The sequence below is a fragment of the Neophocaena asiaeorientalis genome, unplaced genomic scaffold (genome assembly GCF_003031525.2).
Source record: "Neophocaena asiaeorientalis asiaeorientalis breed wild unplaced genomic scaffold, Neophocaena_asiaeorientalis_V1.1 scaffold396, whole genome shotgun sequence".
In the NCBI taxonomy this organism is placed as follows: domain Eukaryota; kingdom Metazoa; phylum Chordata; class Mammalia; order Artiodactyla; family Phocoenidae; genus Neophocaena; species Neophocaena asiaeorientalis.
In genome coordinates this window covers 2,041,414-2,066,813 of record NW_020172455.1, presented here as the reverse complement: position 1 = coordinate 2,066,813, position 25,400 = coordinate 2,041,414, and the positions used below count along the sequence as shown (strand labels likewise).

General features: G+C 50.4%; 1 protein-coding gene and 1 long non-coding RNA gene across 3 annotated transcripts in view; one reads left to right on the top strand and one right to left on the bottom strand.

Annotated features, from left to right (window-relative positions):
• Window positions 1–2,432: 2,432 nt before the first annotated feature.
• LOC112394776 (uncharacterized) lies at window positions 2,433–15,672 on the bottom strand. 2 transcript variants are annotated; one of them, XR_003002211.1, is made up of 6 exons: window positions 14,596–15,672; window positions 13,169–13,219; window positions 10,241–10,440; window positions 3,277–3,374; window positions 3,084–3,151; window positions 2,433–2,486 (listed from the first exon to the last, which is right to left on the bottom strand). It is a non-coding gene; the product is annotated as an uncharacterized LOC112394776 (long non-coding RNA). The 2 variants fall into 2 exon arrangements; XR_003002210.1 differs by lacking the exon at window positions 10,241–10,440.
• A 247-nt stretch (window positions 15,673–15,919) lies between these two features.
• LPIN1 (lipin 1) overlaps window positions 15,920–25,400 on the top strand; it is a 68,619-nt gene continuing 59,138 nt past the window's right edge. Inside the window, exon 1 of the mRNA XM_024737700.1 lies at window positions 15,920–16,016. The gene's annotated coding sequence lies outside the window, so the exon portion shown is untranslated. The remainder of the gene's footprint in view (window positions 16,017–25,400) is intronic.

Sequence of the window (25,400 nt, the reverse complement as noted above, 5' to 3'; positions counted from 1 at the left end):
ACATTCACTGTGTTCCTATCTAGAAATGCACTGCATATCTCTTACAGCCGATTGCGTTTCTTAGCCTGAATCATGATAGCCCCATTCTGCCGTACACGTCCCGGGTGGACTAGTGCCAAGCACCAGCACAGTCAGATCCAACAATAATATATTTAAGTAGAATCTTACAGAGAATGATCATTCCCTGTTCAGTGAATGCTTAGGTTTTATGGAGATGTCCCAGGGCTCCTTTCTCACTTGTGATAGATAGAAACGTTCTATGAACGTCTCATTTTAGTGTGTATTCCCAATCCTCCCTTTCACCAAATCCTTCTCCCACCCCAGTGGGCATCCTGTTCTGAATTGTTTGTGTTTGTTTTCTCTTGCTGGACACACTGTGTATCGACTTATCTTGAGCTCTTTGAGGACAGAGGCATCTCTTAATCGTTAACCCCCCACTGTACCTAGCACAGAGTAAGCACTCAGAAATGGCTGGTTCAGGACATGTCAAACCTGAGCTTTCCAGTACGGTATCCACCAGCCACGTGTGTCTCCTGAGCAGCTGAGATGTGGCTGGTCCAGACCTAAGTGTGTTACAAGTATGAAACACGTACTGGATTTCAAAGACAGTATAAAAGAAAAGAACGTGAAATATTTCACTAGTAATTCTAATATTGATCACCTGTTGTAATGGTAATATTTTAGATTTATTGACTTTAATAAAATATTTTATTGTAAAAAAGAGAAATGGCTGGTTGCATAGATGGGTGCATTCTTTGTGACTTCCCTCCTGCCTCATTCATGATAAGGGCACTGGGACTTTAACACCAGTGCATCCCTAGTTAGTCTATTTTTATTAGGATGAATATATATATTTGCAACCAGGCATTATGACCCCTATATAATAATTATGCATACATTTCAAAATATTTATTGAGCACCTACTAAGTGCCAGAAACGGTGCTAGATATTTAGACAGAAATGGTCTTTTCCTTCCTGCAGAGTCTGTCTGCTGGGGAGAGATTTTACAGTAATTGCACACACAGGTGGAGCATTTAAACTATGCTCAGTACTTTGAGTGGAAGATATGCAGAGCACTGTGAGTGTCGGACAGGGAGAACTGACAGATGGGGACGTTAGTGATGCTTGAGCTAAGGTTGAAGAATGAGCAGTGGTTAACCAGGTGAAGAGGGGAGAGGATTCCATGCAGGGGGAACAGCAGGTACAAAGCCCTGGTGGTAGGAGGCAACAGGACAAGCACAAAGACAGGAAAATGATCCAGCGCAGCTGGAGCTTAGACTGTGTGGAGAAATAGTGGAGCCGGAGCAGCCGGGACAGCAGACACGCAGTCAGACGTTTGATGCTGGAGAAGCGGGCACGTGTGTCTGTCAGAGAACCGTTGCCCATTCAGATGCTCTCTAGCTGATCCACCTGTGAGTCTCCTGAGGACACTGCAGCTGAGCTGAGCATCAGTGGAGCAAGTCGTACCGCGGTGGGTTCGACGCTACAGAGCACAGAGTGACAGAAGAGAACTGAAACTGAGCAGTGTTGGGACCGGGATAAATCTTTGTCTGCCCAGCCCCCAGTCCCTGCCTCCCATTGGAAATTCAAGAAACCCTCAACTGATTCTTTGTCTTGAGTATGCCCCACTCTGCTCAGAATTTCCTCTAATTAGGTTAGTGATGCCCAAACCTTCACTTACACATCCCCCGGGGAGGGAGACAGGAGAGGAGAATATTGGGTGCGGGTGTTATAGTTTAAAATTAAAGTGGAATCACATTAATTTCTTCTTCTGAAACTACCTCAATGTCCTCTGAAATGAACGGAGATGCCCTGGGGTGTCATGGGCCCAGGACTGACAGGTATCATCACACTGCATGTGTGTTTGGGGGCTTGGGCAGGGGTGACGACGCAGGACTGTCCGTACCTAGGAAGTCACAGCACAGATGTGTAGATGACAGGCCAGAGCTGACGGTCCTCATTCCCACTTCCTCTCTTTCTGATGTGGAGACTGAGGCGACATCTGCAGGGTCTTATAAGTGGCAGAACACAGACCAGAACCCAGGTCTCCAGTTCCCCAGAACCACACCCTGCCCAGGAAACCTCAGATTCTAGAAAGTTCTGTGGGATTTTTTTACTGGGCCAATGTCCTTACTGTTTGGGGAGGAAAAAATCACAGAGTGTGGCCAAGACCCAGGTCAAATTTATTTTTTTAAAGCTTTTTAACAAAATTAAAAAAAAATTTTTTTTTTGCTGCATTGGGTCTTCATTGCTGTGCGTGGGCTTTCTCTAGCTGCGGTGAGTGGGGGCTTCTCTTGTTGTGGAGCATGGGCTCTAAGCTCGCGGGCTTCAGTAGTTGCGGTGAGTGGGCTCAGTAGTTGTGGCACGTGGGCTCAGTAGTTGTGGCTCGCAGGCTTTAGAGTGCAGGCTCAGTAGTTGTGGCGCACGGGGTTAGTTGTTCTGTGGCATGTGGGATCTTCCCGGACCAGGGCTTGAACCTGTGTCCCCTGCATTGGCAGGTGGATTCTTAACCACTGTGCCACCAGGGAAGTCCCCCAGATCAACTTTAGTGTGGAGCTTGGGGAGGGCCACTTTCCCTCTGGGGACATGGGTTACCTTACAGACGCAACCTGAGCGCTGGACCAGGTGCAGATCTAAAACTCAGAATTAGCTTTTGGAACCAGCTTGCTCTCAGAATCCCTTTAGACAGAGTGTCCCTGGCCCTTTTCTCCTCTTGGGGCAGAAGCCTCGTTCACCTCTGTTTTACCCAACATAGAGCTTCCCTAGAACCAGGTCATCCTCTTTGGGGGGCGGGGTGGAGGTGGAGAGCAGCTAATTCACTCCAGGAGCCGAAGAATCAGGTGGCAGCGTCTTGAGCCCGACCTGCCCACCTCTACACAGACCACCATTCCTCTGCGGGCTGCTCGGGTGGGACACAGCGAGGCTAAGCCCAGAATTCTCAAACTGGTTATGCGAAAGATCCAGCAGTTCACTCTGGATCTGCCTCCCGTTCAGAACCCTCCACAGCCCTGTTCCAAGTGGGGATCCAGATGGGAGCTCCCAGGCTCCAGACGCAGCCCAGACGGTCTCTGTACACGCCTTACCTGTCTCCTTCGGTCTTTTTATCACGATCACAAATCCACCTACTTTCATCCTTCAGATCCTTTGGAATCTGCGGGCAGATATGATCCTATCCTCGCATTAGGCCACCATTTTTCCATCTCCTGTTCCCCCCGCCAATGGGTTTTCTTTTGCAGGTTAAACAGCTTTTGTTATTAGAGAGTGGTTTGGCCTCACCTTTCAGGTTGTGGGTCGTTCCTTCCAGAGAGGCGGGTGCCATCCGGAGCTCAAGTATGAAGGTGGCACCGAATGTGGTTTTGTGAGTGTGGCGTGATCTGCAGAGAAAACCACGAAAAATGACTTCCTTTGTTTCAGGCTAACAGTCATCTATCTGCACAGCCCAATATCACAGGTTTGGGGGGGTGTGAAGCTTCGGGATCTTCTTCTCCTGAGGCTGGCAGAGGGGCACAGAGGCTGCAATCTTGTGGCCATGCATATGCTGGCTTCATATCTCAGTAGAAGACTGTACACTTTAAAGATGAGAATCACAATTTAAGAAGCGAGTCAACGTTTTTTAGCCTCCAAACTTTGGTAAGGCTGGGTTGACATGATCTGGAGAAACTACAAGAAGAGCCTCATATCTGGTTGACATGATTTGTAGATAGCTTAGATACTGCTGCTTCCAATGGCATTCTCTCACACAGGGCAGAATGTGCTAGATTTGCATGTGACTTCCTGAAACGTGCTGGGCTGCATGGTGACAAGTCAACAGAGCAATGTACAAATCCCACGCAGCTACTGGGACCTACCGCTCAGCCTTTTAACACTACAACATCCTTTTCAGGACTCTACCTTAACCACAAGTCTATCCAAGCTACCATGAGCTAGAGACGGAAGGAACAACTCTGTTCCTTGTTAAGAATTGGTCTTACAGACGCGACTTTTCCATTAAGATTCAAAAGCACCATCTGAAGAAGACACGGGAAGGGGTGAGCGGGTTGTGTACATCCGGAAGACCAACTCTGGCTGTAACTCTGGATTTTCCCAAAGAATGAGAAGGCCCATGGTTTGTGAACCAGTATTTCCAAGTTTTACCTTCTACTCTGATGTTTAACATCTGGTGGTAGGCGTTCTGGTCATGCCTAAAGAAATTGCTTGTGAGAAAACAATCCCACTGTGACCCTAAGCGCCGATATAAAGACTGGGCGCAAGGTGGTCCTCGAGATTCAGCTAAAAGTTTGAGTTCACTGTGTCACACCTGAGCAAAGACGTCTAATGCTGTGTAGCGGTATTGTCATATTTTAAAGGATTCCAGTCTAACTGTATAATAACTTTCCAGTTTATCACCATTGAAAACTATTTTTAGTTGATGGATAATACTTAAACAGTTGTATCCTGTAATTACTCATCATTTTTGTCTGTGACTTAGGCATTTCAAAGGGTTCCTATATAGTTTAAATTTCTTGGAATTGATGCTTTTTCTGCAAAAAGGTCTATTATATAAATATCTTACTAGTATACTTAGTAGATAACACCAAATTTTCATGCTCTATAAAAAATGGATATGCTAATTCCTCTCTCAATGTCTTCTCACTTTGTTAGAGTGAAAGAAAAGTCCCTTCTAGTTAGCTTTTTATAACTCAGAATTCAGCCAGGCAAAATCTGATCTCATGGAAGAATTTGGTCACATTGTGCTCCAAGCTTTCGATCAGCCCCAGCGTTGACTAGGTTCCGTTCTGGATCCAGTGCTGGCCTCCAACCAGCTCCACGCAGCAGCCTTACTGAGCCCTCTCTCTCCTCCCCTGAGCCCACCAAATGCTGACATCATAACCCCAGTGGGGTCGTCAGAATCCTGCCACCCAACAATGAGCTTTTCCCGGAGTCTTTGCAGAGGGCACGGGTGAAAGGACAGTGGAGAAGGAGAGAAAATGGCAGTGGACGAGGCGGGTTGAGGGGCAAGATCAAGGAGGAAAGAGAGAGAAGGGTAAGGCTGGGATGGGGGCCAGCCACGTGTGTCCTAACAACAGCCCGTAAGCAGTGGCCCGGGCTGAGGGGAACTAGAAAACTAGGAGAAAGAGGAAAATCAACCAGGTCAGTGTTCCCATGAGCAGTGACCTCCAGATGAAATGAATGGACGTTGAATGGGGTCCTGCCAACACGCCCTCCAAGTGGGGAAGGTGAGGCTTTCTGCTGGCAGTGAAGGTAAACGGCTGGCTTGCGGGGGTGGACACAATGGGGTATCAATCCCCACACGACACGCCCAGATGTCCCCCGTGCTGGCTTCTCAGCCACTGAACCCACAGAAGAATGGAATCAGTGGCAGAAATCTGGGGACACTAGAGCCCTATCACGAGACTCTTGGGTTCTCAATTCTACCTTCTGTGAATTGGTTTGCTCTGGGCTGTTACACGGGTTTCCTCATCTGTTCGATGTCACGGATTGCCTTCTTGTGGAGTTCTTTGAAGAATGGTAAACCGTGGTGCATTATTTATACAAATATTTTCCAATATTTTATCTTATGAAACGGGACATGCCATTTAGATGTACATGCAGGCATGTGATACTGAGAGTATTTTCAGGGAGTCCTGCAAGTTGGTGCCTAACAGGAACCTCCAGAGTCTAATTCTCATTAGAAGGACAAAGCAATAGGGACAGGAACTTTGATTCCCAGACCAGGACCCAAGCAGAGCCCACAGCACCCCTGTGAATAGGTGACTCTGTCTTTTCCCTCCACCCCCTCCTGGCTCCCTCCTCCTCCCCTTGGTATAGGCCCAGAGCAGCTAGTCATGAATATATCAGCACACAAGCATTTATAGGAGGTGCAGTTTCGTTGGGAGTTAGGAGAGTGGTTTCTTTCTTTGTTTTTGTTATGTTTCTGAGTTGGGATAGGGTGGTAGACACAGACCTCTCCAAACAGCCAGCGTGTGTGGACAGACACCCACACTAGGGTCCCAGCTGGGAAACAGGCAAGCACAGCTCCCGAATCACTTTCTCTCCCTGGTCTCTTGCCCTTCTTTAATGGATGATGGCAGAAACAAATGAAAAATCCGGTTTTCTACATCCAAGAAGGATTTCACTTCCAGGGAAGTTCTAAGGGCTCTCATTTCACAGCCTGGGGCAGGACTTATCCCACCCGGAGCCAGTGTGGGGATTAGTGTTGTTACCTGAGAAAACCCGAGGAGTTTGGAAAGGTGTTGTCCCTTCATCCGTTCTCCATGACAATTGATGCCTGATCATTGCTTGACCCGGGAACTGGATACCTAGACCATCGCAGAAGCCGCCTACCTCTACTGTCTTCTGCCGCCCAGCCTTCCCGCCATCCCGCCTTCCCGCCTTCCCGCCATCCCGCATGGCCAGCCCACCCTGGCCAGATTCATTTCCATAAAATGGAGGTTTCATAACATTTCCTTCCCTGCTTATAAGCTTTTAGTGGTTCTCCAGGGCCTTCAGTTTAAAGCATCAATTGCAGTGCCATTTTTTTTGCAGTAGGCGAATGTTCACTTCATTCGTAATTCTAAATTACTTACTTTCACGTTAACAGAGATATTTCATAAACCAAAAAGAACCAAGTATTATACATTTTTTAATGGATAACGTGATTCAAAGAATTTTTATTAAAAAGGGATCAAGAGCTGGTTGAAATTCTCACCATAAATATAAAATATCTATTGCTATCTTTATTCACAGTGAATTCAGATCTAAGCTTCCCAAAGAGCTGTACTCTCTAATATAATAGGGATGACAAGTACTTGACAGCCACCCTCTAAAGCACGGGCTTGACATAAAGCGAGGTGGTTAAAAACACCAACTATGATACGAGGCTGCACTTGAGGCCATGACGTGCTGGTCTCAGCCCGCTTGCCCATATTAACTGTTCAACAAACCCATGAGGGTATTCGCTCTTTGATAACCTGCACAGCAAATCCCCAACACGTTTCTGACTTGCCCACTGCCAAAACTTCGATAAACTTGTCTTTCCACATTTCCCCGCACCCCTTCCTCCCACCCCTGCAGAATCCCTTCTCTATTCATTTCCACTGCTTGTTATGCAATGATCCTTCAAGGTCTGGATCAGACCCCATCTGCTTAAGTAAATTAAGCACAGCCTGTAGCACCTTTTTCCACCCAGAACTCTCCCAGCACTCCTCCCTAACTCCTTGGGCCTTTGGGTCTTTGCCAATCATTTGGAACTAAGCGTATGTGGCAATATCGAACCAGTCATCTATTTTTTCTCAAGCTAAGCTGCAGAATTTATTCAAATGTCGCCAGTTTTTCTGCCAATTACTTTTTCTGTTCCAGGATCGAGTCCAGGATCCTCAATGGCATTGAGTTGTCCTGCCTCCTTAGTCCCCTCCGGTCTGTGACGGTTCCTTGGTCTCGCCATGTCTTTCACTATCTTGACACTTTTGAAGGGTACTCGTCAGTTACTTTGTTGGAAGCCCCTCGATGTGGGTTTGTCTGGTGTTTTTTCAGGATCAGATAAAGTTGTTCTACTGTCGGGAAGAAGGTTACAGAGGGGACACGCCTCCTCAGTGCATTCCATCGGGGGCACGTGGTGTCACCGTGCATCACCTAAGATGTTAACCTGCACCCCATGTCTGCCAGGATCCTCCACTGGCTCTCCTGCATGGTTTCTGATGAGAAATATGCTGTAATTCATATCTTGTTCCTCTGTGTAATTTCTTTTCTCAGGCTGCCTTTGAGACTCTCTCTTTCCTTTAATTTTCAGTGGTTCAATACGATATGCCTATGTTCATGCGTGTGTGTGTGTGTGTGTGTGTGTGTGTGTGTGTGTGTGTGTGTGTGAATATGGTTGCTTGGTGATCGTTGAGATTCTTGGATCTGTGGTTTGGTGTCTCTCACTCATTTTGGAAAATTCTAGGCCAGAATTTCTTTAAAGATTTCTTCTGCCCAGCTATCTCACTCTCTTCTCCTGGCATTTGCTACATGAATGCTAGACTGTTTGACATTGACCCACCACTGCAGATGCTCATTTCTTTCTTTTCTCCTCCCTTTTACTCTTTGTGTTTCAGTTTGGCTGTTCCTGGTCACCTTACTTCAGCTTCCCTGATTCTTTCCTCACTATGTCCAGTCTATTAATGAGCCCACTGAAGACAGTCTTCATCTTCATCACTGTATTTTCCATTTCTCGCATTTTCCTTAGATTCTTGTAGTTTCCATCTCTCCAGTGAACTCATCTGATCTTGCATATTGTGTACCTTATGCATTAGACACTTTACCCTATACATCAGATTTTAAAAAATGCAAGTCAGATAATTCCAACACCCGTGTCACATCTCATCTCTTACTGTTACTGTCTCTCGGAAGCGTGTTATCTCGCCTATTCATTTGCCTCCTCGTTTTTTCTTGAAAGCTGGACATCCTGGTAGAACTGTAGAAACTTAGACAAATTGCTTTTAATCTCTAGAAATGGACCCACTTTTCCTCCTGGCAGGCCCTTAGCGTGGGGGTGGGAGTTAACCTGGGTAGAAGTTGGGCTGGACTTGAGGTTCCTTGTTGCTATGGTTACCCTCAGTGCACTGAACCCTTCAAGTTCCTGTGGGAACACCTTGTGTTTCAGGGTGTGGTTTGCCCAAGAAATACTTGCCTGACTCTCAGCTTTAGACCTTCCCTTTGCACTGGGCCTCACAGAGGGTCCCTTTGCCTGTTATTCTTCCTCTCCCTGCTGTTCTTGTTACCCTGCTGTTGTTCCTGTTACAGCTCGGAGGTGTGGGGTGGCGGAGGGAGACGTTCTCTGTTGTTCTGACTAAGTCCCAGTGGCTGCCTCCCGTCCTTGGTTCTCCGAGGTCTGGCTGCCTTGGTTCCCCTGTCCCTGAGCAGCAGATCGAATAACGACCAACATTTTTAAGTAGTAATGAGCGTCTAGGATATTTCTCAATGTCATCAACAACTTTGTTGCGGTGTGAAAATATTTGTGATCTGTAGTTGGTGGCGTTGGTCTCAGGAACTGTCGCTACCATTGTGTGTTGTTGCCCTACGTTCATAATTGAAGGGAACGCTACTAAATGTGAGTTAGAAGTTAGTGAAATGAAGATTTAATTTTTTCCACATTGAATTCGTGAATTTGTGCCCTCTCTCCGTGGATCCTCTGGACTCCTAGCATGCTTTGAGAGAGAACTTGCGGGATGAGGGATGGACAGCAGTAACACTTGACCTGTGACCAGAAGCAGATTGTAGAGCTTCTCTCGTGAGTTAACCTTGGCTGCCGCACACCGCACGCTTCCCTGTGCTGGCTCGGGGGAACCAAGGGGCAGGAAGGCTATGTCCTGAGGACAGCCAGGCCGGTGCTGAGACACAATACACTACCAAACGTAAAACAGATAGCTAGTGGGAAGCAGCCGCATAGCACAGGGAGATCAGCTCAGTGTTCTGTGACCACCTGGAGGGGTGGGATAGGGAGGGTGGGAGGGAGGGAGACGCAAGAGGGAGGAGATATGGGGATATATGTATATGTATAGCTGATTCACTTTGTTATACAGCAGAAACTAACACACCATTGTAAAGCAATTATACTCCAATAAAGATGTAAAAAAAAAAAAAAACCAAAATCTCCACCCAGCCCAGAAAACCTCCGCAAAGGGAGACGACAAAGAAATGCGTTTAATTATCGAATAAGCATCAAACCAGGCCATCCAATAAGAGACTGCAAAGACATTAAGGGATTTCACACGTTCATGTAGGCAGGCTGACATGTGTTCTCGGGTTAAACGACAACCAGTCCTCAGTAAGAGGACCTGACAGCACCATTTGTCACACACGGTTCACCTGGTAACGGGGTGGCCATCTGTGTTAGCTTATTGCCTTTATCCAAAGGAAAAACGAAACTTCTAGTTCCTTTGTGACAAGAGCTAGTTTTGCACCGTGGAGCGAGGCAGGACACCTGCCAAAGTTAGGTGCCTGCCCTCCCAGGGACGCTGGGAGATGGGGGCGCCATCTTTCTGTTTACATTTCTGAGAGGTGGCTGCCAGGTGCTAGGAATATTTCTGAGTTGTACAGGTGCCCAGAGGCTTATTTAGCTTTTAGAAAGATTTACTTTTTAAGATTTACTCTCAAAGGGGCAGAGAAAGAATGTGTAGTAAGTGTCCAATAGTAAACGTGCTAAGGAAAGGGGGGAGGGGCAGGCAACCTCTTTCCCTTGTTGCACCAGGGAAGATGGAATTTTGTCTTGGTTTGTACTGACCGTCACACCAGAAAGGAGCAGTTGAGTCACAGCTCCGTACTTCCTTTCACAGAACGGAAGGGACGAAGGGTGGAGGGAGAGGCCAGAGGTTTACTGAGGCAGCGTTCCCATGGGTGCCAGAGGAGGCGATGTGGACGCTCCATCATCTTTGATGCTCCTCGTAGGTGCATGTCATTTTGCTCAGGTGTGATGTTAATGTTCTGCTTTGGGTTAAGGGAAAATTGAATTTAGTCCTCCTAAGCACAAAGGAACGTGTGCTTTAAAATCCAGGAAATTGACTTTAAGTCTCCGGAGTGGTTAATCCCTCTCCCAGGCTAACTAAACCCAGCCGATCAGTTCAGCAGTCATTCAGCGTCTCCTCTGAGACCTCCCTGGGGGCCCAGCATGCACTGGACACCACGGAAGAGAGACGGGTATGAATTCATTCTTGCATTCAAACTGGGGAATCAATGCCACATTTGAGCCACAGGGCACAAGCTCCCCACTTTCCCACATGCCTCCACGGGGCCTTTCCCCGTGCTGGTCCTTCGGCCTGAAATATCTCCTCCCACTCACACTTCATCGGTCAGGAGTCTTCCCCAACCTGAAGGCCCCAAATGTGATACTGTGTTCCGTATCAGGCTTCTAAGTGTTCAAACTAAATAATAATAGCAGTAGTAATTATCATTACTATTATAAAACTCACCAGAGTGGACCATGTATATTGTGCCAGGCATTGCACTAAGTACTTTAGATCATTTACTCCTTCAAACAGCCCGTGAAACAGATATTTCACCCCAGTTCAGTAGAAAAGGAAACTGAGGGTCAGGGAGGTCAAGATCACATAACTAGCAAGAGGTGAAGCTGGGATCAGAGCCCAGCGTGGAGCCCCTCGCCCTGGCGTCTCCCATCAGGCTTGATCCGGTCTTCTCCGCTCTTCCATAGCACCTGCTTCTCTTCCTCCCTCAGTTCTCCCTGACATCAAGGCTCAGATGTTTGACAGACTTACGGAGGCCTTGAAGGAAGGTGCCATGTCTGGCTCACGGCTCTCTCTCCTACAGTGTCGAGTACTGTGTCTGGGGTACGCGAGGTGATGGAAAAGCAGATATGAGCAGAACTGGGGAGCACTGGACCAGGGATGGACAAGCAAAGGTAGTCATTCCTAGCATGTTAGTGACCTGCGACTTTGTACTGTAGGTTGGGAGATGACCCGAGTCAATACAATTTCTCCCTTGAAATTTTGGTGTTAGGGGAACTGAGGTAGGTGGTCATGTGAAGGAAACAGCTACCTGGTGAGCTGTGTGTAGGAGGAAACCCTGGAGAGGAAGCAGAGGAAGCAGCTGGGAGAGGGGAAGGGGGCAGAGCTAAGCAAGTGGAAAGACAGTGAGGGACAGAGAGAAATCTGCCACAGTTCAAGGCCCATTGCTGGAATCCCTGGCCCCTTTCAATGTATCATGCTACACACACACACACACACACACACACTCACTCACTCAATCTACTTGAGTTGTCTTGTATGGGTTCTGTTATAAGGACATTTAGAAGGAACATAAATTACATGTTGACCCTTGGCCCAGGGTGCTGGGAGAGGAGATGGTGGGCTTTGAGAGAGGGAAGGGCAGCCGGCCAGGGTACAGGATGAAGGGAAGTGGACTCGGAGAACACTGGGTTGTAAACGTGACTGTGCACTGGAGTCTCATGGGGAGTTCTGCGGTGCCCATGCCTGGGTCCTGCCCCCAGAGACTGTGGTTAGCTGATGTGAATGCTAGTCTGGGCATTGAGAGTTTTAACAGTTACCCAGGTGATTCTAATATGTGAGAAGTTTTCGTGGCTGGTCTGGGCATCCAGAGTTTTAGCAGTTACCCAGGTGATTCTAATATGTGAGAAGTTTTCCCGGTAAACACTGCTTTACCTTGTTAGGAGTGGGTGAGAATGTCCAATTCGGAATAATTTTACTTATTCTAAGAACAAGAGATGATGAGAGCGATGACTTGAAGCCCTTGAGTATAGAGTGACTTTCCTCAACCAACCCCAGGTTCTAGGTCAACGATTAAAGAAGTTGTGTTTAGTTAGGCTCCAGGCAACGAGCAGATGCCAATGTGTATGGCTATTGGCGAGTTTAAATGCTGCATATTTACAGATATGAGAATTTGTTGACAAATCCTGTCCCTTCTCCTTTCTTAATTGTTTGTTTAGAGATGACAAAGGATTATATCAGTTAGCATTGAAGATTTTATCTTAACTGGGTGCAAACAAAGGTCTATCAGCTGAAAATTCTAGTAGCTGAGCAATGACCTGGGGGCTGGCCCTGAGCCCATGGGTCGGTGGCACAGTGTCTTCTTGCAGGAAGCTGATCTTATTCTGTAGCCAGCTTCCCTCACTGAGGTCAGAGGCTGGACCACTGAGGTCAGAGGCTGGACCCCTTTGGGGTCCAGGTTTCTGGTGGGGCTCCACCTTCATGATTTCATCTACAAGCCTAATTCCCTCCCCATCCCAAATGCCATCACACTGGGAGTTAGGGCTTCAACATATCAATTTGGGGGGATATAAACATTTAGTCCGTAGCAGATGCATTTCCCAGTTGAATTCCAAATATGTTTTCTTCTCAGGTAGATTCATCTAGTATGGCCTTGCCAATGATTAACATACCAGTCACCAGTCACTGTCCCAGGTTCCCTAAGTGGCCTCACTCCTGCCACCTCATCTCTCCTCGTCCCTTCACCTCCCAACCTTCTCCAGAATCCAGCAGGACCCTGCTCTGCTGTGCTACATGTCTGTTCTCATTGGCAAACGCTTGTGCCAGACCAAACGGAGTGACTGTCAGTCCTGGGCCTGGCAAAGGAGAGACACTTGTTCACTACAAGGCTGGGGTAAAAACAGGGAGGGAGGAAGGCTATAAAGCGAAACTCAGACATTTGGTGTGTGTGACGCATACACCAAAGGACATACCTTCCGAGGTGTGAGGGCTGCTTCTTAGAGACCTGGGTCCTGCAGGCCTGGCTGTGGAGGAGGAAGAGAGAACGATGTGGTTTCCTAGCAAAAATGTATTTCTTGTCCTCACCTGACTCTTTAGGAATCTTCCCCATGCGGCCAGGGGAGAAAGGATGTCCCAGCCCCGCTTGATCACCGGGACGCAGGTGGGGAGCCACTGCCGGGGCGGTCAAGGGACTTTGCGTGCTCCCCCTCCCCCATCAGAGGCCAGCAGTGCAGGGCCGGGGCGGGGGGTGTTTTCCTTCAAGCCCTGCAGGTGCCAGCCCGCTCTGCACAGGCTGGCCTCCTCCCGTCGGTCTGCACACCCGGCCTAGAGCAGTGCATGTTAGCACCTGCCCCTCTTCCTCTGGGGCCGGGCAGGTCAAGTCCCGCAGCCATGTCCAACGGGTCAGTTCATGGTGGCACTGAATAGGGTAACAATTTTTATGTGTATCTGTGCCATCGACCGACATTACTGCCCCCAACTGAACACTCAACGGAGGACAGACGCCGCGACTGGCCTGGTCCCCGCTGGAGCCCCCACCGCTCAGCATGGGCACAGGGCGGCACTCAACACATGAATACTGAATGAAGGCGGGGAGACAGACAGGGCTGGGGCTTGCGGGGGTGGTGACTGCTCTCCATGCCAGGCAGTGTGGCCCGCCGGCCAGTGGGGGACCTGCGTCTCCCTCTGCCCTGAGGCTGGGGGCTCTCCTTGCTTCCCTGCTGCACGGTGTACCTGAGTCCCATGAGTCTTGGACTCTGCCCAGCGCGTGGCCCAGGGGAGGGTGCACTGCGCGGTCTAATTAATGTATCTGTTAGGGTGAATTAGGGTGGTGTGGCCTTCAAGCTGTGGCCAATTGTCAGACGCTCCCCTTAATCTCCCTGCGACTTCTTTTGCCCTCTTGGCTGCCTCAGCCCTCATCTATGATCCTCCCCCTAATTTGGGGGTGGGCCCTCTGTGCTTTGGTTCCAAGCATTCCCTGGTGTACTCTCCCTCCTCCTCCTGTGGAACCCAGGACCTCTCATACCTGCCTCTTCCCGCAAGAAACTCACTTTGGTTAGCCCGCCCACGGGCACCCGGCTGGGATGGGACCCACTCCACCTCCGGTGGATTTCCACACTGCTCTGTGCCCTGCCCTTCGAGGGGGCGGCGCAACACTGGGTGGTCCCTGGTTCCCATCTGATTCTTGAGGCCTCGAGCAAGGGAGTGCCTGTGCTGAAGACCTCCAGCCCAACCCTGGCCTTGCATCCTACTGAGATTCCCTCCCTCCCTAGGAGACCAAGTCAGGCACCAGAGATAAAGTATAGCCCTCTGGGGGAAATTCATTGTCCTTTCTGCCCTGGGCGTTTACAGAGCTAACCGCCCTTGTCACCGTCAGGAGATGAGCCAATTGCACACCCACCTGTATTGTTTCATGAGACTCAGGTGAAGAGAGGCGGTCGGTCACCATCCTGTCTCCCCTCCCCCTTGCAGAGCCCTTTCAATTGTGTAGGTGGTTAATCTGGAAAACTTCAGAATTCCCAGGATTGTTATTGTCACTGGATAGAAGGATGGAGATTTCCAGCTGGAATAGGGCGGCTTAGATCATTCTCGTCGCTTTTCTATGTAGAGAAAAGTTCTGACAGTCGAGGAGTTGTCATTGTTTAGCCTTACACATCATCAGCCTTCTCTAGGTGTCCCTCCTAGGAGGAAGGTCAGCAGCCTGCCGGGTCTTGAGGCTGGGCAAGCCGGGCAGTCTCTGTATCACAGCTGGGCTAAGCACTGAACAGATCCTGGGAATCACCACTCCTTAATGTATACGGTTCTAGAACTTCAAAATCTTTCAAGTTAGCAAAGGCCATGCATTTCACGTGTTGGCCATTTCCATCCTCAAAGTGGATCTGCCTCCGATTTTCCAGATAGTGAAACCGAGTCTGAGTCTTTTTAGGATCGAGGGTGCTTGCATAGCTTTGCCCTGGCATCACTCCTCCCTCCTTCCTCCTCCAGAGGCTGGAGCAAGTTTACTCATCCAGGTGGTGGTTTCCTTCTCCTCTTCCGAGTTGGGCTGAAAGCAGCAGGTCCAGGGATTGGCCCAGGGGATCACCTCAGCTGTCCTGGCTGAGTCACAGCTGGGTGACTGCTTGGTTGCAGACAGCACAGCAAGGGCCCTCCCAGGGGGACTCCAGCCAGGGCAGGATCAGCAGGGCAAAGGGCTTTCGTGAATCCAGCTCAGTTTATACTGAAACGTGATCTAGTGTCTTCTCCTCATTGCTTGTTGGAAACAAATTCTCCCTGCAGAGTCTGGACTTGTTTAGATGCAGTGGAAATAATGCGGATAGCAGAGAAACATAACAGATGACCCTTAACTTCTACCTAGAGCCAGCCGGCTTCTTCAACGAGCACCAGAAGCCTTCCCCTTCCCGACATGTCTGGGTTGTCTGGAAAAAATCCCAGTCTTAGAGTGGCCAGAACTGCACTCGTATTTCTTTCCGAGCCCGCATCTTCCGTCTTCCTTCTGCATCTCAGCTCAGTAAAGAGCACTAAGGTAGGCGAGGAAGGAGGGGGCGGGCTGCCCCGGCACTTCCTGCGAGGGAGGCTCTGCCGCCTGGGGCTGGGCGGGCCCTGAAAGCAGCCGAGCGCCTCGAGTCTCGTGAGGCCCCTTGCGCCACCCCGCTCGCCCCGCCCCCGGGGGCCGGGCCGCGCAGACCCCGAGCGCCAGGCGGGCTGGGTGTTTGCATACAAAGGCGGCCAAGCGTGCGGCGCCGCAAGGTAACAACCTCCCCGCCGCCAGCCTCCCGTGTCGAGTCTCCGTGGAGCCCCGGCCAAACCCCGGCCGCCGCCGAGGTAGGGGCCACAGCCTCTGCGGGGCCGGGCTGGGCAGGGCGGGGCACCGCCCGGGGTCGGGGGGCGCGGTCGGGCCGCTGCCGGCCGGGGGATGCGGAACGAAGTGATGCCCGGGCACCACACTCTGTCCCCGCGGCCCCTTCGGGGCAAGTGTTTCAGGGAGGGAGGCGGAGAACAGGCCCAGGGACCCGGCGGCCTCGTGAGCTTCCCTCGGGCCTTCTCCCAAAGGGCTGACCTTGATCGGCGTGGCGAACTCGAGGGTGGCCGCGGGACTCCGTCCTGGCAGGACGTGTGGGTAGTACTTGGGCAGCAAGCAGCCCTTGCTTAGCGCCGGGGACTTTTATGAAACTGGTCGGGGAGGTGGGGGTGGGTTATTTGGGATTCCTGCTTTGCTGTTGAGGAAACAGGCTCGGGGAGGTTGACTTACGTGCCCAAGGTCATACAGCTGCCGGGCGGCAGGCTGAGCCCGGGTTGGAATCCTGGTTCTCGGATTACATACAGTCTGGTCCCTCCTCTGCCAGCTTCTGTGCACCTTTCCTGCAGCCTGCTGGATGCTAGGCATTCCATCAGATACCCCTGCGAATAATTTTATTTTGGGGAAGGTGGGGAAAATGTAGGATGAAAAGTAGTGTTTTGGAAATACCTTGAAGTGCCGTGAAGCAGGGGTGTGTATAGATGACCGGCTGGCCATTTGCGTGGAGGGTAGTGGCTGGAGAACGTAGGTGTCAACCCGGTTTTGACCAACAAACAGGAACTTGACTAAAACAACTGGCCGTGTTAATTCAAAGAATTTTTAGAGCCCAGTAGTTTTGAGGAGTTTTTTGGAGACATGAGCTTATCAACTGTTTTTATGGGAGGGGGCGGGTAATGGGGGGGTGCTTGTGAAATTTACTGTTTGTCCCTGTTCTATAATTTGGGTCTTATGAATTAAAGCAAGCAACTGCGGAAAGTACAGCAACTGAGAAGTAAACACACACGTACGCGTCTTCCCCCCAGAAATGGTGGAAATCTAAGAGTTTGTCTTCCGGTTCTGTATTTTGATAATGCTTCATTCACATCTGCCGACATCTGTTTTATTATTGAGTGTTTTTGTGTATGGGTGTGTGGTTGGAGCTTTTATGCTTGTTTGTGTGGAGGGCTGTATGGTGTGGAGCCAGGCCTGGACAGAGCCCTGGACCTAAACTTAGTGGGCCTGGAGGCCTGGGCTCTCGTCTGGGTTCTGCGTTAGCTTGGCAGTGGGGCCCTGCCCAGGTGCCTTCACCATCCCGGGTCTCAGTTGCCCAAAATCTCAGCACTCTGGGAAAGAATGGCTGCAGAGGACAAAGCTGCTGAGTCTTGTTGCAAGGGAGAGAACTTGGGCACTCGGGTGGGGCACCGATGGATCTCCTGGTCTTGAGGGGACCTCGGAAAGGCTGGGAAGTCTGCCCTGGGAGGGGGTAGTGTGGCCAGCCTGGCCAGAAGGAAGTCTGTAAGCCTGCCCCCCACCCAATCAGCTGTGTTCAGGGCCCTGGACCAGAGGGCGGGGTGGAGGGCAGGAGATGGAGAGAGATTTCAAAGGAAGGGCCTGAGGCCTATGGCGCACACAGGCTGGTGCAAAGAACTTGGCTTTGTAGTTTTACCCGCTTGTAACTTGGGCCAAAGACACATTCTCTTGAGTGTCTCTTGAGTGTCTCTTCTCCTAGGCAATGAAGAGAGAATCACGCCCATTTGCAAGTTATGGTAAACGTGTTCACTGAGATACACAAGAGCCCCTGGGAAAGAATGCGGGGTCCCTGTGGTCACTGTTATTTTAAGGGAGGAACGCAGGGTGCCAGTGAGGAGGGCTAATTGTAGAGTTGGGACAGTCCTGCCTAACTCGGGCCTCTGGGCTGTGAATCAGCGCTGTGGGTCCCCCTCTCACACTGTGAGTTGGCCTCCCCTGGGTCCTTTCTCTTCTGGGTTCAAGGTCTAAAAGGTACCTAAATGTGATGAATTGATTTGGGCAGGGGTGCCGATGGGGATGGATGACACTGCAGGCAGCTCATTCCAGGGAAGGCCTGTTGACGGGAATGGCCTTTGGAGCATTTTGAAAAAGACCTAGGAGACAGTGGTCCAGTTGGGACACCGAGGCTGGTGGTTTGACCTGTTTGCACTTCAACTTCCTCAGCGTGACTGAGCCATGAGAACCGGGGGCTGTTGAGGTGACAAGGAACATGTGAGGCCGCAGTGTCCGGTCAGCATTGGGGCGAGTGCCCTGGGGAGGGCGGGCAAAGTCCCACTTCTTAGGTTTCACTGAACCCTGGCCGGGTTTATTACTCCCGAAGCCCACTCACTCAGAATCGGAGTGGGATTTGTGAAAAGAAGTCGAGCAAAGTCCGAGCAAAGCCCATCAGCGGGAGCTTTCTAAGCTGTGAGCAGAGGGTCTAGAAAGAGCAGGGGCCTGACACCTGCTTTCATTCCTGGCTGGGAGACCCTCCTGACAGTGGGGGGGGGGGTGTCAGGGAGACTGTGACCTGCCCCCCTGTCCTGTGTCCTCCACACTTCCCTGTGTGCCCCTTCTCCTTCCTCTTCCCATGTCTCCCCCCTGACCCCGCCCCACCTTTTATTTAAGCAACAAGAAGTGAATACTGGCACAGGCCAGTATTCTTCACAGTGCCGCCTGTCACCCTCTGGTCCTAAAATCAGTTTAGTAGGCCCATGGGCATTTTAGAAAAGGTGAAATAGAATAGATGAGAAAATCCCAGACCTGGACATACTAACCTTAGGTTAGGTATTGTTTTGTGAAACTTGTTTAGCTGAGATGGCGTGTGTGTGTGCCCGTGTGCCCCCGCGTGCAAACTCTGGTGGAGGGAAGCGGGGTGTGTGAGACCCAGTGCCTGGTGTGCGGGGAGGGGCCTGCGTGTGTCAGGTGTTGGGCGAAGGGACAGGGCTCCGTCTGGAGAGGATGCTTTTCCGCGCCGGTGATGGAAACCACATCTCTCAACACGCTGAGCAGGTTTGGGATTCTTGCGACAACCTTTTTTCCTGCTGCTGAATGCTGGGCTTTCGAGTAAAGAGCTACAGGTTGTTAGAGCAGAGTCATGGCTCTGCATCGACTGCCTGCCGACCACAGACCCTGCATTCGAGACACCCTGTGTGCCCAGTGCTCCTGGGACGCCCATCAGCACGCTTCCACCACGTGCCTCCTTCCCGGAAGGCCCGTTATCTCCTTGGACACGTGTCTTCTCTCTTTTTGGTGAAATCTTCCTCTGCATTGGTTGGTCTCTCTAGGCATCCACCTTTGGTTTACGAAAGATAGAAGCAGCGAGGGTCGTGGGATGACCGGCCACCCACAAGGCAGCTCCCCGCTTTGGCCAGAGAATTTCCTGCCGGTGAACTCTGCATCACTCCAGCCTGTGGCCCAGTCTTCGGGTTGCCTTTGGGCTCAGATTTTTGGATAAAATGGAAATGTATTCCCAGCCTATTGGAATCTAACCATACCCTTCTGATATTTCTGTATTAATTTCAACCAGTAGTATTCTTTGGCCCTGTCTTTTTGGGAGGGTGCGATCTAAATAGTTGACGTATGCAAAGCGCTGTCAGGCTGCAGCCTTAACTCACAGTCTGGCCTTTGGTGCCGTGTGTGACCAGAGGGTTAGCACCTGGCTTTCGTTTGGCCGTGCACTTGGAAAAGAACTCCACGTTTACCCATCCTATGAGGTGGGTGCTGTTAGGGTCGTCCGTTTTATAGATATGAGACTGGGCGGCCGAGGGGTCGGTCAGTCGTTCATGGTCATGGGTTAGCAGGTGGTGGAGCTGGGAGGTGAAGGCCAGCTGTCTGCCTCTGCGGCTCAAGCTTTTACCCCTGAGCTGTAGGCAGCACTCTTGAGCGTCCAGGTGATATTTGGGTGGAGGGAGCAGGGTTCACGCAGAAGTCACAGAAGCAGGGCTTTCTTTTTGGCCAAGACACAGACCTGGACAGAGGGCCCTTGCTGGGGTGTAAAGAGAGGCTGCAAGCCCTGTGCTCCATTCGTGAGTTGCGGGGTCAAGAGCTGGGGGATCGGGGTCTAAACCTGGGCCTGTTTTTCCAGCACATTGGCCACCGGGGTAGTTCAGCTGCCTCCACCCTCCACCACCCAGGCCTTTTGTGCTCCTTGGCAAGGACCTGAGAACACTCATCACACGGGATTGTAAGATCGGAGCATTGCACAATCCCAGCGCTGGAGGAGCGGTCACCCATCTGACCCTTCCGACCAAAGCAGGACCACCCCGCATCGCCCCCGCCTGTCCAGCAGTTTCAGTGCTGGGGAGACCCTGACACCGAGCAGACCAGAGTTTGCCATCCCTCCCCCAGTTCTCTGAGGTCATTAAAAATTAACGTTAAAGCAGTACATGCACATGTAGAAAACAAAACCCAGGAACCAACGCCTTGGAAATATTTGTGATGAAAAGTGAAGGTCTCCTCCCCTTCCCCAGGCCTGTTCCCTAGGGTGAGCCTGTGAACCTTGTTTGGTATGTACGTCAGTCCGTAATTTTTTTGTGCATATGAGAATATGTATAAATGTAATTCTTAGAAATGGGTTCATATTATAAATATTTTTGTACTTTTTTCACACAGTATATATACCTTTTCATGTTAGTATTTGGAGAACTACCTCTCCCTCTCTTTTTTTTTTTTAACAGCTTCATAATATTCAATTATATGGTGTGGGTGGTCCCTAATTTACTTAACTGAAGTCCTGTAGATATTTGTTTCTAATTTTCCTTATTATAATCAGTGCCCTGATTACTGTTTTGTACATAGCAGAAGAATTGCTGGAGTTTGCTGGTGTGTGCCAAAAAGGACAGCTATTGCCACAATGCTTACCCCGTTTGTTACCCCTCCGGCAGGGAGTGGTGAGTGTTCGTTTTCTCCTGTTCTCACCAACCCCTCAGGCTTTTACAAAATGCTTTGATTTTGGACCACCTGAACGGCCTCCTTTGATTTGCATATCTTAAATTATGAATAAGATTGAGTATCTTCTCATATATCTTTGACCAAACGGACTTCTTTCTCTGTGAACTCTCTCTCTTTTGCTCATTTTTCTGTTGGGTTGGTCTGAGGCCATCTTAAATTGACATTAATATTTTAGAGGTGGATGGTATTAGCAAAGCCACAGGGTTACGAGAGCTATGGCTGGGGTATTGAATTTTGGCAGAAGTTCCAAGAAAGCAGTGTTTCTTGGCAATCTGTGAACCCTGGAGAAGAATTCGGCCAATTTTGGATGAAATGCTGATTCTTCTGGTGTCACAGTGAGGTGAGAAGTCAGGAGACCTCCATTCCCTCATCTTGACAAGTGTTCACAGCGCTGCCCCCTGGACCCGTACGAGACTGGGGTAGCTGGCGGGTTTGTGCATCTGCTGTGTGCCCAGAGTGTGGGGCTCCTCCCCTGTGGGCGGCCTTGAAGGAGGAGAAAATCTCCTCGGCCTTCCCTCTCTGTCTTTGCTGAGTGTCTGGAGTTATTCTGGACGCCCGCATTCCTGACTGACTTTGCAGAGTGGCAGCCCCCTGCATCCTGGGCACACTCAGGCCCCACGCCTCCTGCCATATACCCTGCGTCCTGCAGGATGGCCTGCAGCTGGCTCGCCCTTCCCCTGGGCCTGGAGCTGAGCTGTGATGGGCAGGACCTGCTTAATTCAGAGAGGGCTTTGCCGCGGGGACCCCAGGGCGGGCTGGTTTTGCTGCTTCATCACTTTTGTCAGGAAGTATTGATATTAGTGTGACCTGCAAGCTTTTCAAAAGCATTGCAGGTTTTTCTGGTGAATTTTTCTTACTTTGGACCAGAGTGCCTCCTGAAGAACACTGGCGTGCCAATAAAGTCCCCGCATCCCCAGGGGTACTGACGGACACAGAATTTTGCTCTCTTGCGTACGAAGTTTCTCTTAGTGCTACGTTCAAGATGGTCGGACGTGGGCTTCCCTGGTGGCGCAGTGGTTGAGAGTCCGCCTGCCGATGCAGGGGTCACGGGTTCGTGCCCCGGTCTAAAAAAAAAAAAAAAAAAAAGATGGTCGGACTAACACATGGGGCAGCTGCTGCCAGACTCACCTGGTCCAGATTGGCCAGGGGGAAGGGACCTGCCCCAGCGTGTGCTGTCCGCGCGGCAGGGGTGGGCGTGAAGCCCAGGCACCTGGACTTCCAGTCTGGCGTTGTTTACCCTGCGTCATGCCGCACCTAAGTCATACTTCCTCGTTGGTCTGTATAATTTATCACACTTGCCAACTGATAAATATCGATGTGCAGTGCTCTGAAGAAAGACTTCCTCTTTGCCGTTACTGTAAATAGCACGAGGAAGATACGCTGTTTATAAACCAATTTCATTTCCATGTAAGTCTTATTAGTCATAATATCATTCTTGGAATTTCTTAGAAATTGTCTTTTTTTAATGCTTTGTGTGAAAACCAGCGTTTGCCTCGTAACCTCGCAGGTGAATGTGATCTTGGCCAGTTCCGGAGCACCACGGTGTTTGTGTTGTTACTCAGAGCTGATCAGACCTCACATTTGGACCCCAGACGTGGAGACAGAGTCTGGAATGTGCTCAGCGGAGATCAGCCAGGGGTGATGGGTGGAGGCCCCCCACCCATCCCTGTGAGGCCCGGCTGGAGTGCTAGGGCACAAGGGGCAGTCACACAGCCGTCCTCAGATGAACAGAGAGACGTCCCGGGGCTTCAGGGAGCTGTGGGGAGAACCCCAGAGAGGCAGCTTCTATCGTGTCCTCGAGGAAGAATGGTCCTAGCTAATAAAAGCCAAATGGCTTAAATACGCCCAGTGGCAGATGCTCTCTCCCAGGGCAAATTCTTCAGTGTCCAGAAAGGTTATAGATGGACGTCCATGTTCAGTTGTTCAGTAACTGAGCCAGCTAAGATGTAAGACTTCCAGCTTCTCAGGACAGGAATTAGCCTTGGCTGGTGCCAAGCCCCGTGCCGGGCACAGGTGAGCTTTTGTGTCATCTGCTGGGTGCAGGGGGAGTGGACGTGTGTGGGAAGGGGTGGGATTGGCTAGTTACTCACCAGTCCTCAGAGGTGACTTTCAGATGCTTGAGGTAGATCTGGATAAAAAGGAGGAGGGGAAGGTTTTATCCATGGGCATTTAATTTAGATTTTAATGGTAAAATCTCTTTGCCCTTTTTCTTCGTTAACTCAAAAGTAATGAGACCCTTTCCAGAGCTGCAAGGTCCCTGGGGCATGGCCCTATTAGCTGGTGGCAGGGCTCAGCCGAGCCTGTGCGCCTGCCCTGAGCACCTTCTGCTCACCTGCGTGTGCCACCTGGACATGTCAGAGGATGAGGCTGGTCTGCCGCTCCTGGACCAACCGGCAAGCACAGACATACCCCTGGAGCAAGGAGACCAATTTCCAAGCCAGCAGATACAGCTCTTAAAATGTACCGTGGTGGATAACTTTGCCTTCCCCGTTGGAGAAGTGAATATATTTTTAAATGCCGTGCGTTATATTTACCTTTCCGCAGGTATAATTTAAAGTCTGCACGCGCTGCCCCATAGGTAGGTCGGGCCATCAAGTCATACGGGAGGTTGGCAGGATTGTCATAGTGTCGGATATAGACTGAACCTGGGTTGGATGTACTTCCACCCCTTCCCCTGCCCAGGTTATATATAGACTCTCTGCAAACTGGGAAAATTATATCCCTTGCATCATTATGATAACTAAGCAAACAACTTAAACTCTTGATGATTCTCCCATCAGGACAGTGGACCAACCTTAATGGTGTGTGAAAACGGACAGCAGGTTTAAAAAGGTTTGTGTCATGCCGGTTTGCTGCGTTATTGTCTTCGCCTAGCGTTGCCAGTAAATATCCCCTCGGTGGATATCGAGAAGTCCCTCAGATGCGCTCCTTTGACCAGAGTAGCTGGCAGGCCGCAGCAGCTGGTTGGGTTTCTGGGGGTGTAATCCTGCTGCCGGTCCCAGGAACACAAAGTCAGAGGCCTCGCCCTGCGTGATGTTGGGTTGGTTTTCCAACCAGGACACTCCCTGCATGTGCCTTAAACCCAGAGTCCACGGGAGTCCCTTAGGCACCTGCTGTGAGGGGAGAGGTGACAGACCACACGGCTGCGTGCACAGGTGGGGGATTCCCGGCAGGCTCGCTCCAGGAAGCCATGAGTCATCCTGAGGACAGAAGTGCCGAAGATGTCTTCAGTTCCCAGACTGAATGAAGGAGGGTGTCTGACCTTTTAGACCTTGAGGACTGTGGGGGAAGGTTTTGGATTGACCTTCTGTAGCCCCGAGGAGGGGTAGCGGAGGAAGGTGTGAACGCTTGTGAGCATGTCACACCCAGAGCCCACGACTGAGTCCAACTTATCGAGTCATTTGCTCAGGGAAGAAATGGCAGACGTTTGGCCTGTGCTTTCCAAGGGCAAAGACCTTTTCAAAATCACCGTCTTGTACCTCGCTCTTGGTGACAGCGGCGAGGCCTCATCAGAGAGGCCGTGTGAAGACCCGGCCGCCATGCACACAGCTCACAAGTGCCGGAGGAAGGTGAGCACATCCAGGCCTTTGGAGCCCCATTGACTAAACACATATGTGCACCTGAAAGCGGAGAGCTATGTTTATCTGTGACCTTGTCGAGGACTAACAGCCTGGGTGCTCCAGAGAGGTAAGTGGGGGAGCCAGTGGATAGAGGAATTTTTTGCTGAAAACAAAAAATTTAGTTGAACATCAAAAGATTACTGCTGGGCTTCCCTGGTGGCGCAGTGGTTGAGAGTCCGCCTGCCGATGCAGGGGACACGGGTTCGTGCCCCGGTCCGGGAAGATCTCACATGCCGCGGAGCGGCTGGGCCCGTGAGCCATGGTCGCTGAGCCTGCGCGTCCGGAGCCTGTGCTCTGCAACGGGAGAGGCCACAACAGTGAGACGCCCGAGTACCGCAAAAGAAAAAAAAGAAAAAGAAAATTACTGCTAATGACAAAACCCCAGACATCTCAAGTTAAAGATTTGGGAAGATGCAAGAATCTGAGCTCATTGAAACGAATTCTTTGAAATAGATTGTAATTGTCTAGGGCCAGTATCCTGTTTTTCTCCATCCTGAGTTCCTTCAGGGTGCACCATTGGGGTGGCTGCAGTGGCGGGTGGCTTGATGGTGGGGCGACATTCATTGTTTACCAGAATGGCAGGCAGCATTTTTTTTTTTTGTACTCACCCCCAATTTTATGCAATTTCTATTTTTCCTACTTATCCTTTATCTTTCATGGCCTGTTTGTTGTCAAGAAACGTGTGAGCTTGTTACCTAAACTGCGTTTGTAGTGAATTTAGTTGGGGGCATTGTCTTCATGAGTTTTATGTTCCTGGGAGAGAACAATTCCCGTTTTCTTAATTTCTTCGAATTTTAGCACTGTTCCCCTCATACCCAGACTTGCTAAGCTACTTGGAGGCGGTGTGTG